The 10,508-nt window shown below is 33.7% G+C and overlaps 1 protein-coding gene and 1 long non-coding RNA gene across 2 annotated transcripts in view; both read left to right on the top strand.

Moving 5' to 3' along the window:
* The window catches only part of LOC118749465 (synaptotagmin-5-like), a 159,200-nt gene that overhangs the window by 33,758 nt on the left and 114,934 nt on the right, over positions 1 to 10,508 (top strand). The window lies entirely within an intron of this gene.
* LOC118749466 overlaps positions 3,712 to 10,508 on the top strand; it is a 69,191-nt gene continuing 62,394 nt past the window's right edge. The window contains exon 1 of the long non-coding RNA XR_004994223.1: positions 3,712 to 3,777. This is a non-coding gene — a long non-coding RNA (uncharacterized LOC118749466). The remainder of the gene's footprint in view (positions 3,778 to 10,508) is intronic.

Below are 10,508 nucleotides of genomic sequence, written 5' to 3'. Positions count from 1 at the left end.
TTTTTTTCAATAGTATTGCTCCTACCGTTACCAATATACCATCTTGTTTATGAGGCAAATCGGAGCGAGCCACCTGGCGAGCCATTTTGTCGCAGAAATATTTCCCTTCACGTTACCAATACATATTTTGAATATTATCCAGATCAGTAGCTCGTTTCTGTAACTACTGGTAGAGAATATACGTCTTTCTACTCCTTAGCAATAGAGAATAGGTCGGCGAATTCATATCTCAATTCGCCTTGGTAGAGAATTGTTACAGAAACGAGCTACAAATCATAAAGTTGTGAACAAAAATTTCATTAAAATCATTTCGGTCGTTTAGGTGGAGTTCACTCGAAAACACACGTACCGAAGAATTATATACAGGGACGAGCAAAACTGTAACATGGTGTTACACTTTTTAATTCACCCACCGCTATGTTTCCCAGTTCTAACGACTTTCATCCTTTTGTTGTATATTCTTGTTGGTACATCCCTACTCCCTCTCGCATAACGATTTGAAGTCAATACAACAACAATAAAAAACCCAGCAGACAAAAATGTAAATTAAGGCAAATGTTACAGTTTTGCACTTACTCTCAGTTTTGCATTTTACAGTTATTTTTTACTTAGTTGGAAGTCAGATGACTTTTTTCTGTATTGTAATTTATTGAAGAAGTAATCACCGGTAAATAATATAGTTAATCAGGAACCATAAATGTAAATAATAGATTTACTGTGGAAAGGCGGTACCGCAGGAAAGTGGCAAAAAATTGTGGAGCTTGCTACTTGAAAATATTTAGATAGAAAAAAATATAGCCTAAAGTGTTCCCAAGGGCAAAGGAAGTCTATCAAAAAATATTACGGTCCAATATCTTGTGAACTTAGCAGCAAGTAGCGATGCAGCCACTATTACAGAAGCGCTTAAGGTATTAAACTTTAATGCAAATCAGTTGACAGCGATGCGACGAATTGCCAAATTGGCGCAAAGGCATCATAAAAGAAGAAAAAAGCTAACTTGATCAAAATATGTGTGCGAGAGTGGTAGCATTTTGCTGTGTCGCCCGTAAACCGGACCGTTGCCTATTGGGATATGTTAGGCCTTTCAAAATGCAATAAAAAACATATTTTTAAGTTTCAATTGAAGGTTATTTGGTCTGACAAGACTCAATTAATTGCTTTCAATCAGATGGCCGGGCATGGTATTGGATCAAAGACCCAAATTAAGCCCATGCGCAGCATGTGAGGCAAACTGTGAATCACAGTGGTCGGTCAGTAATAGTTTGGGGTTGTATTTAAACAATTTTGTGGGTCCGTTAGTACGCATTATGCGTAAGGAACAGTATCTGTTCATATTTCAACAAAATTTGCAAGATGTAGTCGAAAAATTAAAGTTTCTGCTGAAAAATCACCCAAAACATACTGCATATGTTCGCAAAGACTGGATACAAAATAAAAAATTTGCTAATTTGAAATGACCTCCACAATCCGCGGACATAAATCTAATCGAGAATTTGCGAAATCAACTAGAAGCACAGCTTATTAAGCTTGCAAGTCCGTATAATCGAGTACATTAGCTGTGAAAGCAAACTAAGGATATATGGAGGATATACCTCCAGAAGCTTTACAGAGATAAAAATAAGGTATGCCAAATCGCACCCAGAAATTAAAACAAGCAAAAGGGTACTGAATATTGTGTTGGTAGTTCTTTTTTCTCGTTAAAATTGTTAAAAAGTTCTCAAAAATATATGAGTGCAAAACTGTAACATCTGCCTTAATTTACATTTTTGTCTGCTGGTTTTATTATTGTTGTTGGATTGACTTCAAATCATTATGAGAGAGGAAATACAGGTGTACCAATAATAACATACAACAAAAGTTTGAGAGTCGTTAGAACTTGGAAAGATAGCGATGACTGAAGTAAAAAGTGTTACACCATGTTACAGTTTTGCCCGTCACTGTATGTATTTATAGATAGCTAAAACTGTCAGTATGTTTTGAAGGCACCACGCCCTCTTCACCAATAACCCCCACTTTCCTCCAAGAGTATAGGCTTGATTTCAAAACCTTCATACCAAGTTCCAGGACTCTACCACATGCGAAATATGCGATGGCTATAACAAAAAAAGAATAGGTCGGTCTCTGGTCCACTTCACGGAAAAAATAATCACATATGTTAATCTAAGCAAAAAGCTACCTTCGTACCAAATTTTAAGCAAATCGGACCATAAATACGATTTCCTCGATTGGATCGGTTCCTGGTCGACTTCCCGGAAAACAACAATCATATATGCTAATAAATAGGATTTTTTTCGAATAGAGCGGTCGGTGGTCCACTTCCTAAAAGAGAAGGATCCTATATGCTAATCCAGGCAAAAGCTACCTACGTGCCAAATTATAAGCAAATCGGACCATAACACGATATTTTCGAATAGATCGGTCCCTGGTCCACATACCGAAAAAAACATAAAATAATGTCTGGAGCAGGTTATAATGTACCTTTGTACTATTTAGCATGTCATTGGTCGGTAACAAGAGCAACTTAAATTTAAATCTATTAAATACATTCTAGCGTGCCCACAAAAGCGGCTATAACTTTTTTTCTATTCGAAACAGCAAGAGTGGCACCTTTCTGAAATCTTTATTAAATGATCAATATTTTTATGTAATGTAAAGTTATAGCTCAGAAATTTTTTTTCACCAGAGATAGTCAAAGTTGGGGTGGAAAATATCAAAAAGTTAAAAATCCCAAAATAGTCCTAAGTTTATGATGGTTCTTTAATATATTTTAACTACATTGCATTTGAGTATGGAGAAGCAACTATCTGGAAGTATTTTACATAAAAAATTTACTAAGTATAGCCTGGGTTGTAGATGCAATTAAAGAAAATACATGAAAAGGCTCGATTTTTTTTTTATTCAAAAAAATATAAATATTTCAAAAATGGTGACACTTTTACCTGAAAATTTTTTGTTTATCAGGGTGCTGACGCAAAATAGTTTTATTCATACGAATCATTGCTAAAGTTCTGATTTTTTATTTTGTGTTGCTAAGAGTAGACAGAACTTCGCAACGTTCCGAATAAATAATACTATTTTGCGTCAGTTTCCAGGGCAGTTAAAAAAATTCGTATAATTTTCGTCACGAAATTGCTATCAAAAATTTTGTGTTTCTAGTTCAGTTTTCGTCACTCGAAACTTTTACCTTAAAGAGTTGTTTTGTTTGATATCCATTATTTTGGGGAAGCAAATTTAAAATCAACAAAATCCAAACAAAAATCTAAATGTTTTATTTTTCCCAAATAAACCGCTAAAAACCCTATCTAAATCTAAATAATTTATTAAAATATTTAACATTGAATTCAATTCCATTGAAACACATATGTTTTTTTCAAGAATGATAGAATACAAGATTGTGCCGATCAGAGAGGATTTTTGAGAATAACTTTTGTGTGACGTCACACTGGTGCAATTGCGAGAGCGGAATGCCAAAACGTGAGCAAGAATGGAAGAAGAAGAAAAAATGTTGCAAGGAAAACGTAAACAAGTTGCACAAGTGTGACGTCATGCAAACAACGATTCTGTCAAATTCGTTAAGAGAGGAATAGCGGTCCGAGATCGGCGCAACCTTTGTATTCTCTCAATCGTGTGTTTTTTTAAGAAGTTTCACTTCTATCACGAGTACGGTGCTGCACTCGCCTTTTTTACTGATGCGCGTTTGCTCAGTGGCAATTTATACATAATCAGTAGTGGCACATAAAACGATATAAATACATTCATACATAAGTAAATATGTATGTACAATGTAGGAAATAGTGTAAGCGTCTTCTTAGGTAGGCTAAGGGCCAATTTCACAGTGCGTAGTTAACTCCGAATCGACAGTTAACTAGAGATTTTCAGTACAAAAATCTGTAGTTAACTCCCGATTCCAAGTTAACTACGCATTGTGAAATTGGCCCTAAGTACGGGTATAGTTTCAACTATCCAGCGCACGATATCATTGCATTCACACCGAATGCGTATATACATGTATGTATGTACAAGAAAACAAAGAAACCAGCAAAAATAAAAAGATTTCTTATTTATTTAATTATGTATTGCGTGCAGGCAGTGTTGCCAGGTCTTCGGCATGAGAAAACGTCCCTCTTGGTCTGAAAAAACGTCAGTTTATACCCAAAAACGTCTTTTTCAAATGTATGCACAAAGAATTGTTCTTATTAAACTTTCATTGTATACAAAGGTACATATGTACGTAAGGTATATTAAAATGTCATTTGCTCACATTTAAAATTTATTCTAAACTGGTTTGAGATCGTTAACATAAAAATCATTTTATACATACACTTGTGATCAGCTCATTAAGTCATCGATTTCGGCTGTTTCTTTTTTGTTTATTTAATGTTTATTATTTCTCCATAAAAGCCTAGCTCATTATATAACAAACAAAATATAAATCCACATTTCAAACTTTGTGGAAAATTGGCAAAATATCAGCTTGATTTTCAACTTTTTATTCAGATTTTTTTTTGAGTATGCAGGTTGATTAAGTTCCAGGGCATAGTTTTAAGGTGCTAAATAATCGCGTTGATTTTTAATATATACATATTTTTCTTCTTGTAAACATTTAGTTAAGTGGTCTGTTGTCGAAAATGCTAAATTACGTTCTGTTAAGAAGGAACATAGCAATATTTCAACCTTTTTACGTTCATTACATCCATGCGACTAATTGTGTCATTTTCTTTATGCGCTTAAATAAGGGTTAAGTCATCTGTGTCGAAAGAATAAATATATTTGAAGCAGCTGCTGCAAAAAACAAAGCTTGCAAAGATTTATTAAGAAAATAATTCAAAGTCAGTTCTACTTACAAGATTTAGTAACAGAGAAAAATTACTGGGAAGTTAAAAAACGTCATTTCTTACACAAAAAACGTCCAAACGTCAACAGGATATATAAAACGTCCAAATGACGTTAAAAACGTCAACCTGGCAACGCTGCGTGCAGGGAAGTCAACTCGCGGGAAATTCCCCCGATTTGCAGGGAATTTCTGTTTAGGTGACATCGGGGAATGGAAAGTTTTTAGCGGGAAATTGGGTATGTTACGTTTATAACTTAAAGTAACCAAATTAGACGAACATGTTATCTTTTAACCATTTTTCGCTATTTGGAGCGAAATTTTTTCAGTTTGAATCGTAATATCTCCACAACAAGAGTCTTCCCAGATATAAGCCAAATGATATACACCAATAGTAAGCTAAAGCTTTGGGCTAGACTTGAGGAAAGTCTGAATAAAATCGACTGACCAGTTTTTGAGCAAATTTTACATAGTTACATCCCGAGTTAATAAAAGGAAGGTAAAAAAAAGAAACAATTTCGCTGCCTTTCCTCCCATGAGACGCTTTCTTGGAGGCTCGTATGTAAGGCCGGCTGCACTGAACAATTGCTCACTTGGAACGCTGGCGGGTGGAGTGCTCAAATACTACGTGCCAGATCTGCCAATTTGTCGTATTTTAGTAAAGTTTTCCACCAATCGAGAGGATTTTCACCGAGATGAGCTTCTTTTTCTTTAAGAGAAGCCTTTAATTGACCTTTACAACACTGACAAAATTCATCATATGACTATAATCACAATTACTGCGCCTAAAACACAATATAAACATTGTTTCGCCGTTGTCACTTACTCAGTAGGTCATAACAATAAAACTGACAATTGTCATATGACAGCTTAAAATAAATTTGCGCCATAGTATTAGGCGCAGTAATAAAGGCAATAGTCAGCCACTGAGTTTTGTCAGTGGTGTAGGAATAGGGCGGTTAATTTCACGAGGCAGCACTTTCGTTATCACAAAGGACATAGAATATAAGTGAGCCATAACCATAGCCAGCATCCTTATTAATAATATAATTTATGAAACTATAAAAAATAATACTAATACCCTCAAAAAAATCGTGGATGTGAAAACATAAGCTGTAGCTCGAGTGGCGAAAATAGAAATAGGGAAGAGACGTTTTAAGAGCTAGATTCGGATGTCCGATCGGATATCCGGTAGAGTGCAGCTCTTTATAAAATTTAGAATATTGTTATATGTATTACGTTTATTTGTTTAGCGGCATACCAGTTTATCCGCTTTTTGATCTGATCGTAATACGTAATTAAGAATAAAAAATTTCTCCCCTGAAATCCCAGTTAGAAAATAATCATGTATTAAACAGAAAACTTTTCGTATGCAACCCTGACCTATCGTTTCGATATGGAGGCTATGCTCGAATGTTCTAGTTGTAATTTTTAGAGATTTACGAAAACGCTTATTGCACGAGAACTAATGAAGCGATTTGAAAGAAAAGTATGGCGTTTCAAAGATCCCTGCAGTGAAAAATTATCAATTGTTAAAACTAACCAACTTATACTTAGATTTTTGGCGAGATTTCGATTAATACCTCGCTTTTAATTAGCTATGACAAAACCAACTTAAAGTGAATTGTAAAGTCGTGCAGGAGTCATGCAGACGCAATCGGGAGTTGGTTTTCTTTACAAGTTTCTATTAAATATCCTCATACAAAAATTACTTTCAATACACTTTTTTTCTGAACTTCGCAGATTCTTTTTCATATTCAGGACAAATAAAAGGGAGATCGAAATTTTATACTATCATTTTGAAGTTATGTCTGACGGTGTTCGAATATGGGGCCACCCAGAGCAGTATATGTAAACAAATATGAAATGTAATAAAATAAAGTAAATAAATAAGTAAATAAAAAAGTAAAAAAGCAAAAAAATATTTTGTTTTTCTTATTGATATTTTATGTCCAAAAGTAGTTAGTTAAAAGTTAGTTGACATGTAATGCAGAGATATCCATGTCTGACTTTTTTGCGGCCATCGCCCCACAAAAGTAGTTAGGTTTTTTTGAACAAAATACACAGTTAATAGTTAGCACTAGTGTTCGCGTAAACAGACTAAAGTTAGGTATAAGCTAACGTCACTCCCTGCAGGGATATAATTCCAAACCTATCGACGGATCATTTTTGTAAGTAACCAATTCGGTTTCAGTCGTAGAAACAACGGTAAATATTGGCTTATTTGGAACCTTTAAAGTGCTCTAGCAACTTACGATTTGCAGGTTATACTTTCATTTTCGGGATATAGGTTATTTGGAGCAAAAGAAATATTATCGTGTACAAATTTTATATAAGTTCAACAAATATTGAGCATTTCAAGGCAAAAAATTGTTGAAAAAATCAGCATATTTTTTTTATTACCAAAATGGTCGAAAACCGCTCGAATGATTTTGTTTTTGTTTTATTTAATCAAAAATTCAAGTGTTTTCCTTTTGTTTGGTGTATGGGAAGTATAGTTACGGTGACCATCCGTCCTTTATTTTAAAGGACAGTCCTTTATTTTAACCCCCTGTCCTTTATAATTTTTTTTTTTTAAATAAAGGACGCCTTTTGTCCTTTATTTCTTAAACTGTCCTTTAAATCGGCTCTGCTTTTTTCAGAACGCGGAATTTTTTTAAACGCGGAATATGAAAAATAAAAATGTCCCTTATAAAATATAATGAAAACCTTTGCCAGTTTGTTTCGCACCCCTCTTAAGGGTTTCTATTTAATCAGTTATCTTTATACAATCTATAAAGTACAGGGAAAGTTGTGCCCAGGACCGTGTTGTGCGCAGAGTTTCCAGTTCCATTGAAAGAGAACAATAAACCCCTGCTGCACAGTGGTTTAAAACTGGCATTTATTGTTCGTAATTCACTGGAGCCCCAATTTGTCACTTCCTTTAGATAATGTTTATTTTTTTTTTATGAAAGCTTACAATATTTGCAAAAGAGCCTGATTTCTGTATTTTTATTTGATTACATTAAATTGTTTTGTGCAAAATGCACAAAAAGTAGCAATTTTGAAGAAAATGTATTCTCCTGTTCCAGTTAATAAATGTTACAAAACAAAAACTAGTTGAAAACAAAAAGAAAAATACAAAAAAAAAAATTTAAATGTTATAAAAAAATTTTCACCAAAATTATTTTTTATACCCGAGCTCACTTGTGCACAAGGGTATTATAACTTTGTTCACATAACGGTTGTTTGTAACAGGCAAAACGAATCGAGATAGATATAGACAAATGTATACATAAATGATCAGAATGAAAAGAGAAATCGATTAAGCGGTGACTGTCTGTCCGTCCGTCCGTCCGTCTGTCCGTATGTCTGTGCGCACGATAACTCGAGTAAAAATTAAGATATCTTAATGAAACTCGGTACGTGTACTTCTTTCGGGCGTAGGACGGATGGTATTGAAAATGGGCAAAATCGGACAATAACCACGCCTACCTCCCATATAACGGTAAGTTTCATAAATACAAAAACTGCGATATTTTAGTAACTACTGAAGATAATTCAATCAAAATTGATATTTATAATAAATTTTAGACGAAAAATAAGAATATTAACTTTTTTTTTAAAATGGGCGTAGCCACGCCCACTTATGGTTACATGTGTATATCTTGGTAACCGCTGCATCAATTTATTCCAAAGTTGTTGGCCCTGGTACAGCATACCAAATGGCCGAAAATTTTTAAAATCGGACAATAACCACACCCACATCCCATATAACGGTAATTTCGAGAAATACGAAATCCTCGATAAATCAGTAAATATTAAAGCTAATTTATTCAAAATGATGGTTGCAACAATTCTTTGCCAGGAAATACGTTTATGATAAAATGTTGGAAAATGGGCGTGGCACCGCCCACTTATGATCACGTATATGTATCTCGCTAACCGTTCTAGCAATTTGTACCAAACTCGGTATGATTATTGTGCTTGCCACATAAAAGTAAACCATTGAAAATTGTTGAAATCGGACTAAAATTACGGCCGCTTTTCATATAACGGTAAATTTCAGAAATGCTTGAAATTTCAATATTTTGAAATTTAAGGACGATAGTTTACTTAAAATGTATACACGCCGGCTTATCATATAGCGGTAGCTTTCGGAAAGGTGGAAAACATATATTTAATACTTGCGCGGGGTATTTAATGTTCGGCTCCGCCCGAACTTAGACTTTCTTACTTGCTTTGTTTTGCTTTTTAGTTAAAAATTGGTTGAAAAATTAAGGCTCCGGTGCATTATGAACATTGAATTCCAATTTTGAACCACTGTGTGCTGGCTTCGTCGTACAGTATGAATTATGGTAAACGCATTTTGGTAGCAAAGGATGGCGAAGTCCTTGAAAAGGATTTGACTTAATTTTTCGCTGTAGCATGGAACTTGTACAATTAAATAATATAATTAACTGGTAAATATTTGATTTAAATTACGACATGGGTAAGGCGCTCTTATCATACAAGTTGCATGTACGTATTCCCATTTTGAAAAAAAAAAGTCGTTTATTTTACGTTGGTTAATATGGTCACCGTAAGTATAGTTGATATCTTCTAAGTGAGTTTATTTTATTCAAATATATGAGCATAAATGATTTTCTATACAAAATCACTTCGTCATCCTTTTGCATGCGCTGGAAGTGAGAGAAGGCGGCAAAAAGTATCTGTGTGTAGATATTTCGGCTTTTGAATAACAGATGGCGCATTATTTAAAAAGGGCAAAGGTGAAGGGGAATATGCAGAAGAAGAATATGATGAACTTAAAAGTAAAAACAAAGATAAATATATAAAGAAAAATATGAGGATGAGGATACCGATAACAGTAAAGATGAAGATATCGAGCCCTAACGGCCAAAATAGCGTAACCGACATTTTATTTCAAAATTTTCTTTTGGATGCAGAAATATTCCTAGAGCATCTAGATGCATTTCTGCTTCAAAAAGAAAATTTTGAAAATAATGTCGCTTACGTTATTTTGGCGGTTAGGGCTCGATATTATTATAGAGAAAAGGATATAGACAGAGACTCAGTCTCGTGACTATTTCGGGATTTTTGGGATTCTCGGAATTCTCAGGACTTATCGATATAATAATCGATATTTTATGGGTTTTTTATCCATATTTTTATCAATTTTGTTATCGAAATTCTTATCAATATTGTTATTAATTTTGCTATCGATATTTTCAGAACTTATCGATATAATAAACGATATTTTTATCGATTTTGTTATCGATACTTTAATTGGTTTTTTTTATCAATTTTGTAATCGATTTTGTTATAGACATTTTTATAGATTTTTTTATCGATCTTGTTATCGATTTTGTTATCGATATTTTTATCGATTTTGTTATCGATGTTTTTATCGATTTTGCTATAGATATTATTATCGCTTTTGTTATCGATATTTTTTCTTAGTGTGTGCTTTCGTTTTTGACTTGGATGTGCTCTTAACCATACCACGTATTCTACGTTGGACTGTTCTTTTTTTGGTAAATAGGGGAGACACGTCAAACACAAAAGATAATAAATAAAATTAAAATAAAACTTTTTAATATGTGGTATAAATGGACTAAAAAGCAGAAAATAATATTTCTCAGTCTGTATGTGTTGGTTATTTTTTTTATAAAAATATAGTTCATTCTTTAAAAAA

The sequence above is a fragment of the Rhagoletis pomonella genome, unplaced genomic scaffold (genome assembly GCF_013731165.1).
Source record: "Rhagoletis pomonella isolate Grant_MI unplaced genomic scaffold, Rhpom_1.0 Rhpom_scaffold_00016, whole genome shotgun sequence".
Lineage (NCBI taxonomy): Eukaryota > Metazoa > Arthropoda > Insecta > Diptera > Tephritidae > Rhagoletis > Rhagoletis pomonella.
The sequence above is the reverse complement of the archived record's forward strand: the minus strand, read 5'-3'. Positions and strand labels throughout refer to the sequence as shown.